Source organism: Amphiprion ocellaris, chromosome 16 (genome assembly GCF_022539595.1).
Source record: "Amphiprion ocellaris isolate individual 3 ecotype Okinawa chromosome 16, ASM2253959v1, whole genome shotgun sequence".
NCBI lineage: Eukaryota > Metazoa > Chordata > Actinopteri > Pomacentridae > Amphiprion > Amphiprion ocellaris.
The window spans coordinates 2,560,384-2,568,130 of record NC_072781.1 but is presented as its reverse complement, the minus strand read 5'-3'; the positions used below and the strand labels follow the sequence as shown (position 1 = coordinate 2,568,130).

The 7,747-nt window shown below is 41.9% G+C and overlaps 1 long non-coding RNA gene across 1 annotated transcript in view; it reads left to right on the top strand.

Moving 5' to 3' along the window:
* The window catches only part of LOC118470042 (uncharacterized), a 30,064-nt gene extending 23,286 nt beyond the window's left edge, over window positions 1–6,778 (top strand). The window contains exon 4 of the long non-coding RNA XR_008604445.1: window positions 6,516–6,778. This is a non-coding gene — a long non-coding RNA (uncharacterized LOC118470042). The remainder of the gene's footprint in view (window positions 1–6,515) is intronic.
* The last annotated feature ends 969 nt before the right edge of the window (window positions 6,779–7,747 follow it).

The window sequence follows — 7,747 nt, the reverse complement described above, 5'->3', positions numbered from 1 at the left end:
TTCTACAAACTATTTCAATGTAAAAACACTCAATACTTGCATAACTTGTTTTTTTTTTTTTTTTTTAAGTTTTTTGGGTTAAATGTTGATAAAGTAAACACTTGTGTCTCCTGAGTCCAGTCAGGTTCATTTTCTCAGATTAAAATCAACAAAACACTAGGAATGTCCGATATTGGCTTTTATGCTGATAACCGATATGCCGATATTGTCCAACTCTCAATTTCTGATTCCGATATCAACCGATCCCGGTATCTGTGGGCTGTTTAACTAATTTTAGGTAACATCACATATCTCCTGTGGTGGAATTAACACATCATGCCTCATTTTATTGTGATGCTCCATTGGATGCATTCTCAGATGCAGCAAGGCTTTCAGATGGAAACATTGTCTGTAAAATAAGAAAACTACTTCAACTTCACGATATTTTTTATCGTCTCAAACAACAGTTCACACTCTCTCTCCCTCCCTCTATGAGTCGGTAAATGCCGACGAAATTTCAAGATCAGGAAAAAACAATTTTGCGAAATCATCAACTATAAAGTAAGCTCAGCACTCACTCAGTGGTTCATTTGACTATTTGCAACCTGTTTCTTTGCCGCAGCGGTTGTGATCGGACCTCTGCAAACGGAGAAGCACACGGACTCCCAAAAGACAGTTTTAGGCTCAGAACTGTCCAGGGATCAGTAAAAAGAACTGGTCCATGCCGGCCCTCCATCATCCATCAGGCGGTGTGGGAACGGCGCTGTAAACATTGCTAAGTCCAGGTGTTGACGTGCTCCATAAATTCCAGCTGAGAACGTTAGCGGTCCATTCAGGCCTCTTTAGAAATGCAGGGCCACTCTATTCCTCTGATATTTTATACATGAAGCGAGCCATTTACAGTCTGATGAGCAAGTCTGGCTTATTAATGATATGGCCGTGCTCTTAGGGGTGTCGGGCGCCAAGCAAATACTCATGTAAAATTAAACACGATTTGTTTACATAGCCGCACAAATCAGACCACTCTGGGGCTTTGTTGTACGGCCCGATCAGGGCGGCGAGCAGCCATTTCAATTAGTTGCGAGACACTTTTTGGTGAGCTCACACGCTGTTTCAGGAAATGGCAGTTTTGAAGCTGCGTTTTAAAAAAAGCATTCAAATGTTCTGGAAACGTGATACCTGTTTGAGTGTTTTTTGGCTCACACATCTGCTGAAGGATATTCAGCCTGAATGATGTCATGAGAGCAGCAAAGTCAAGACAAGACTAGAAGGCTGAATTATTTAATGACCGCTCCACTTTTGTGGAATTATTTTAAGTATTATAATTGCAGCCGGGTTGGCCTCGGCCTGCCGGAGGAGAGGGAGTGGGGCCCTGTGGGGAGCGATCAGCATCAGTCGCTGCTATCAGGTTACCACCAGCACACCAGAATACTCCCTTAATGATGGCCAAACTGGAGGAAAAGCACTGACCTGAGCAGAGAACAAACACAAGACGGCGTTTCTTCAGGCCTGCAGACAGAAAAACACAAAGCCAGACACCTTTGTCACTGACATTATGGCTGCAGTTTTCCTAATTATCACGAGGAACTGCACAGAACTCCAAATGCAATCAGAATAATTATAAAGAATCCTGGCTTTATGAAGAAACACACAGTGAATCCCTTTAACGGAGCGGTGTGAGGGTGATCGCGTGCTTCAGCTGTGACGCGTTGAAAGGAGACGTTGGATGTTTTTCATTGAAAGTTGCAAAAGAGACAGTAGTGCTGTTTTCACATCTGATGCTGGTCCAGCAAAGTGTCAGAACATGACAACCTGCCGCATTATGTTTCCGTCAGGGACTAACCTGACGAGAGATTATTTTGTCATCGGCTGCAATAAAGAGCGTCGGCCGGCGTGAGCTTAAGAGCTCCAGCTGCGTTCCCGTCTCATGCTGCTACATGTGAAGTTAAAAAAAAAAGATCTCAGATGTCACTGCAATCCTGACTCGATTAACCAAACCTGGCCGTGAATCAAGACAAAAACACTGAGTGTCGTTGAATCCGAGGCTGAAACCTCCATGTTTACTCTGCAGAAGCCATTAAGTCGTCCCTTTGCTGCCCCGATGAGAAAGAATCTTTTTTTCCAGCAGTCAAACTTCATCAGACATGTGTGGAGGTGACTGTTTTCCATCTCTTGGAGACAAAAGAGAAGAGCTAGCTGTAAAGAAAGCAAGCGTGTTTTGTGTGAATTGAGGAAGCTGCAGACCATCAAACTTCAAATCTCACCCAGGATGTGACTCTTCTTCCTCCTCAAGCTGCATTTTCTAGATAAGACTCTGACCTACCTGGTGATTTAAAAAAAAGGCTTTAAACTAGATTCTTCTAGACTCAGAACCTACTTGGTGCTTGTTTCTCAAACTTCTGTGATGAGTTTGTCACCTAACTCAAGGATAATTATGCAGTCTGGGGAAATTATGCCTACATTGTGCTCTTGAGGAGATAATTGCGGCGCTGAAGCCTATGTATCACATGAGGATCGAGCCTCATTCCACAAATTAAATGCATGAATGTCACTAACAGCCTATGTATATTTTCTGTGTATTACACTGTGTAAGTTCCTCGTGCCGCGGCATATTTCCCCTGATGATAACAAATGAAAAACAAAATTATTGTGTTAATTGAGCTGTTGTCGAGAGATGAATATTCACGCGTGTCAAATTCCTTACTGGAAAACAACAGACAAAATTAACTTAAAGATAAAATGCAATTTTCATAATTTTTTTTAACCTATTTTACTATTTTTTTCTTTCCCTACTGCACGTTTCATTAAATATTAGATGGACGAATCAGCGGAATAGACTTGTTAAAGGAATTAATAAGCTGCTGAGCTTTAATGAATTCCTCCAGTATGAAATCACACTCCCATCGCAGGTGTGAAAGCAGGTTGTGATTTAGGTTGATGGACGACTAATCAGGAAATCAATTAGGCCTTGACCCAGAAACGGAGACAAAAGGGGAGAATTATTTCTTCCATTTCTTTCCTCTGGCTCTTGGACCCTCTGGTGTCTTTGATTGGACAAGAAGGAATCCTCTGGGCTTTTGTGAAGGTTTGTCTTCACACGGCAAATGGTTGGTCTGTTTTACAAGTTTAAATTGATCTATTTATCAGGATCTGTAGCAAGAATAATAAACCACAGATAAATGACTTTGTCTGCTCAGATTGCCCTCTGATTAATGCAGATAGTTTCATTAATTCCTCAGTTATTTCCACTCTGCAGGTGGTTAACAAACTGCTATTCTTGTGGTTTAAGTCTGTAAAAATATTATCCTGAGACTCAAGAATGTCTCTCAAATGCCACAAAGTATTCATCAGATTATTCCTGATGGTTTTAATCACATCGGTAAGGCTGTTAATACCTAAATTATGGGATTTTCCTGCCTGATAAACAGCCAGGTAGCCGATGCTGTGAGGAAGTTCAGTGATGGAGACGCTCTTCGTCTCGTATCAGTCTGACCTGTCGGGGTCAGACATAAAGGCTTCAGCTTTTCAGCAGCATCCACTTAGCGCCGGGAGGGAAGACAGACGTATTATCCATGTACCTTTGTCCATCATATTCACTCTGTATTGACCGAGGCCAACAGAACAACTGTGTCTTTATGCAGGCCGAGTTAAAAGTCTGGCTGAGGTCATTCTGGAGACGGATAGAGGAGAGAAGAGGGGAGGAGGTTCAAATACTGAGGAAACAGAGGTTGGTTTCAATTCCTCTATCTGATATGACACCTAGATTTTAGATAAATAAACCATATGTCAACTAAAAGGACACCTCAGATCTGGTAATTACAGAATTGTTATTAAAAAATCACCTTGATATATTTTGTTTGTTTCAGTTCATTTAGCTGTTATGACGTCTATATTTTAGATGAATAAATAAACGATATATCAGCCAAAATGTTAGCATGCCTTTTGGATAAGGATCCCTAACATCTGGTTGTTATAGAACTGTAATTAGTACATCATTTATCTTAATCTATTTTACACTTTTTTGTGCATTTTGTACATCGGTGCACTTTTCTTCTTATTTATTTGTATTGTCGTGTTGGTTACTCTTTCTGCTTGCTACTGTAATAACAGAATTTCCCAGTGGGGATTAATACAGTGTTTCTATTCTGTTCTGTTCTGTTCTGTTCTGTTCTGTTCTGTTCTGTTCTGTTCTGTTCTGTTCTGTTCTGTTCTGTTCTGTTCTGTTCTGTTCTATTCTATTCTATTCTATTCTATTCTATTCTATTCTATTCTATTCTATTCTATTCTATTCTATTCTATTCTATTCTATTCTATTCTATTCTATTCTATTCTATTCTATTCTATTCTAAACTAGCTGTTTTTTATGGATTGACATGAAACTAATCTTGATATATTTGTGAAAATCTAAAACTGTCCGATACATTTGTCATACTGTGCTGCAAAAATCAACACCTGAAAACACAGACAGCGCATTTAACCGCATGTCTTTAGTACTAATGCAGTGCAGTGCACTTTCTGTTGGCCACTTTTGTTCATTTTGCAGCTACATGTGCCAGTTGTCCATCATTGTTTCCAAAACAATGATGCACATCATCACTTTCTGATTTTGCAGAACATTTTGTTTGTCAGTTCCATACAAAACCGTTAGAAAAAGCTCCATATGACTAATGTTAGGTTGAGTTTAGGCAGCTTAGTGTTAGTCAGACTTGGTAGTGACGTTGAAGAGACACCAGTGCTGAGTGTTGATGAGATGTGAGCAGATCTTTGGTCCAGATTGGACGTCCGGTTGCACCTGGAGACGATGACAGTGTGCAGGTGTCAGTTCACTTTAGAGGTGTCAGGTTTTGTCTTTCCCAAACTCTACCTGAGGGAGTTGGCAGAACGTTTGCACTGTTTGATTCCTCTTCAGCTTCAGATTTGTGTGAGCTGTTGTGTGTCAGACTCGTACCAACACTTTTTAATGCAATAAATGTTGTTGTCCTGATGGATCAGTGGGCTGAAGGGTGTCCAGTTTAAATATAAAATGTGTTGCATGTCACATCTTTTCTTCTGTCTTCACTTTAAACGGATAGTAAAGGTGCCAAAAACTTGATGTTAAATCTTCTTACCTGGAGTTCTTCTATTTTCTTTGTTGCATCAAATCTCTTATTACCTCTGTGAGAATAAACAGTATAAAAGTAAGTCCAAGTCATGAGTCACTATTATCTTTTGGAAAAGAATCATGTTAGGTCACGTTTATGTATTTCTTATTAGTGTTATTTTTCACTAAACATGCTGAGACTGACACGCTGTCTACTCCTGTAAATAGATTTAATGCATTCTGATCATCAGCGCTGACTCTGAGTTGCTCAAATCATTCAAAACAAAAAAAAGAAGAAAGAAGTGCAGCTGATCAAACTTATCCCAACATGTCCCGCTGTTGAAAGGGAGTTTGGCTTCCACCCGAAAAACAACACATTCATCACATGTTGCGTTTTGTCAGAGACACTTCAGATATATTATCGCTTCGAAACGAGAATTCCCTCGGTCCCTGTGAGTAAACCTTCCAAATCCCCGGCTCTCATCCCTATTTTCCTCCCAAAAACGAGCATTAGAAGGATTGCCCTGCTATTGTTGCTCCCCTTGGGAGCAAATCTATTTCTGCAGAGATGGAAATTGTCGGTCCCCACAAAGCTGCTGACACACTCTCAATGGAGGTGTCAATTCTCGAGGCCTCGCCTTTGTGGACTGGATAATTTAATTGGAGAGGCACGACGGTGTGTCCCCGGTCGGGGCATTCAAACGTTGTATCACCGCCTGTCCCAGCGCTGGCTCCTCTCCTGCTGTGGAGATTCCAGATCCGACCCCCGCCCTCCCTCCATCCTCCAGCTCCCTCCTGGTGCAGGTGGAGGGGGGCAGTGCAGGCCCAGGCCCCTGAGAGGAGCCTTTGTTGGGGGGGAGACACAGCCTTGTGGCCTCAAAGTCTCCGAACGGCTGTTGTGGAGAGGTGAGGAGGAGGAGGAGGAGGAGGGTGAACCTGCACAGCGATTACCTGGGAGTCGTCTTGGGGGCAGCCTCCAAAATTAGTCAGCAGATAATGAAGCTGTCTTTGATTGCAGCAGAGGGGGTGGGACGGGGGTCTCCTGTACAGGGGGCCTCCACGGGGCATGAGAAGCATGTCTTTGGAGGAGCGCCTGCTGTCAACGGATGCTCTGTTTCTCTGAGATCCTGGCATAGTTTAGGGTTGAAAGATGCACAAGGGTTGGAGAGGAGCGCAGGAACACATTCCTCTGAGCCGCTGCTTCAGGTGGATGGAGTTCAGAGACAAACACTCAGACTAACAGAGGTAGAAAAACACACATCCTGTGCCTTTGCTTCATTTCTGATGATAAAGTAGGAATAGATGATTTTACCAGCTTTACTAATATATTACTCTTCTTGACTTAACACTTTGTGTCTTAAAATGACTCAAACATTTCACATTTTGTCACTTTTTACAGTCATACCGTGAACTGTCTTTACCAGATTTCATCTTTATCTTTTTCCGTTTGTTGCAGTTGTCACGACAACCTGCTTGCTCGCCTCATGGCTGCCCTCCAAGCGCAGACAAAGCTGTCGTGGAATGAACCAGGCGTGTGTCCACTGGACCTGAGGGGTGCCGCCACCGCCAACAAAACACACAAAGACCCGGGGCCCTGGCACCGGCCCTGGCACCGGCCCTGGCACCGGCCCTCACCCCGTCTACCCGCCATCCCGCTTCACACCGCCGCCCGCTGCTTTGTGGCCGCTCCAAGCAGAGGAAGTTCCTCTCATCTGCTTTTCTAAGGTAGTCCTGCCACCCAGACCCGGCTTTCACACACACACACACACACACACACACACACACACACACACACACAAAACAAACGGACACCCTCTTCAAGGTAACATGGTTCATTCACTTTTTCTGGCTTTGTTAAGTTAGTTTTAATAGATGGAGAACCAAAATTTTTTGTGCAGAGACATTCATAACACATTCAGATTGACACATGTCTTTGACCTGTCAGGAAACTTTTAATCTGAAATTGAGCTGCTTTAAAGCCAATAAACTGAGCTGCATTGTGTCATCAGAAGGTGGCGCTGTAGGCTACGTGACTGTAATAAACAGAGTAGAAGAAGACGGAAACAAAACCAGTTGTTTGACAACTGTTCAAAAACCATAAAGAAGAAACAAACTAAATTGTTCCTTCTACGAGAGAAAAATGGAAGGAAGTCTTCAAGATTTACTGATCAGGAAATTTGTGATTATTCTTTAATATTCTCTCGTTTTAGACCAGGCAAAAACTTTTTTCCAATTTTGCTGTTTCCATTAATTTTTTTGAATGCAGTACTTCAAAAATGTGCATAAAAATACTTTATAGAAACACAGCTATTGTGCATCTTTGTGATAGATCAGTAAGGGTTTTTTTTTTGCATCACAGTTGGAGAAATATAAAATGTTTCCATGTTCAGTGAGTTTTTATTTTGTTTTAAACAGACAGAGACATTCTGTGATCTTCCCACTTCTATCTTCCTTTTCCTTTCATGCAAACTGACCTGTGCTGTCTTTGACCTTCTTGTTCTTAAAAATACATCAGATTGAATTGTTGTTCTTACATAAAAATGGACAAATATTGGGCAAAATGGCCGCAGTAAAAACTTAAATGTCCTTGATTTTAAGCCCCCTTGTTCTGGTCACTATTCAAACACACTAAACTCTGTACTTCCTATAATAATTGCCACCTTTTCTTGTGCTAAATCCTCTCTGTCT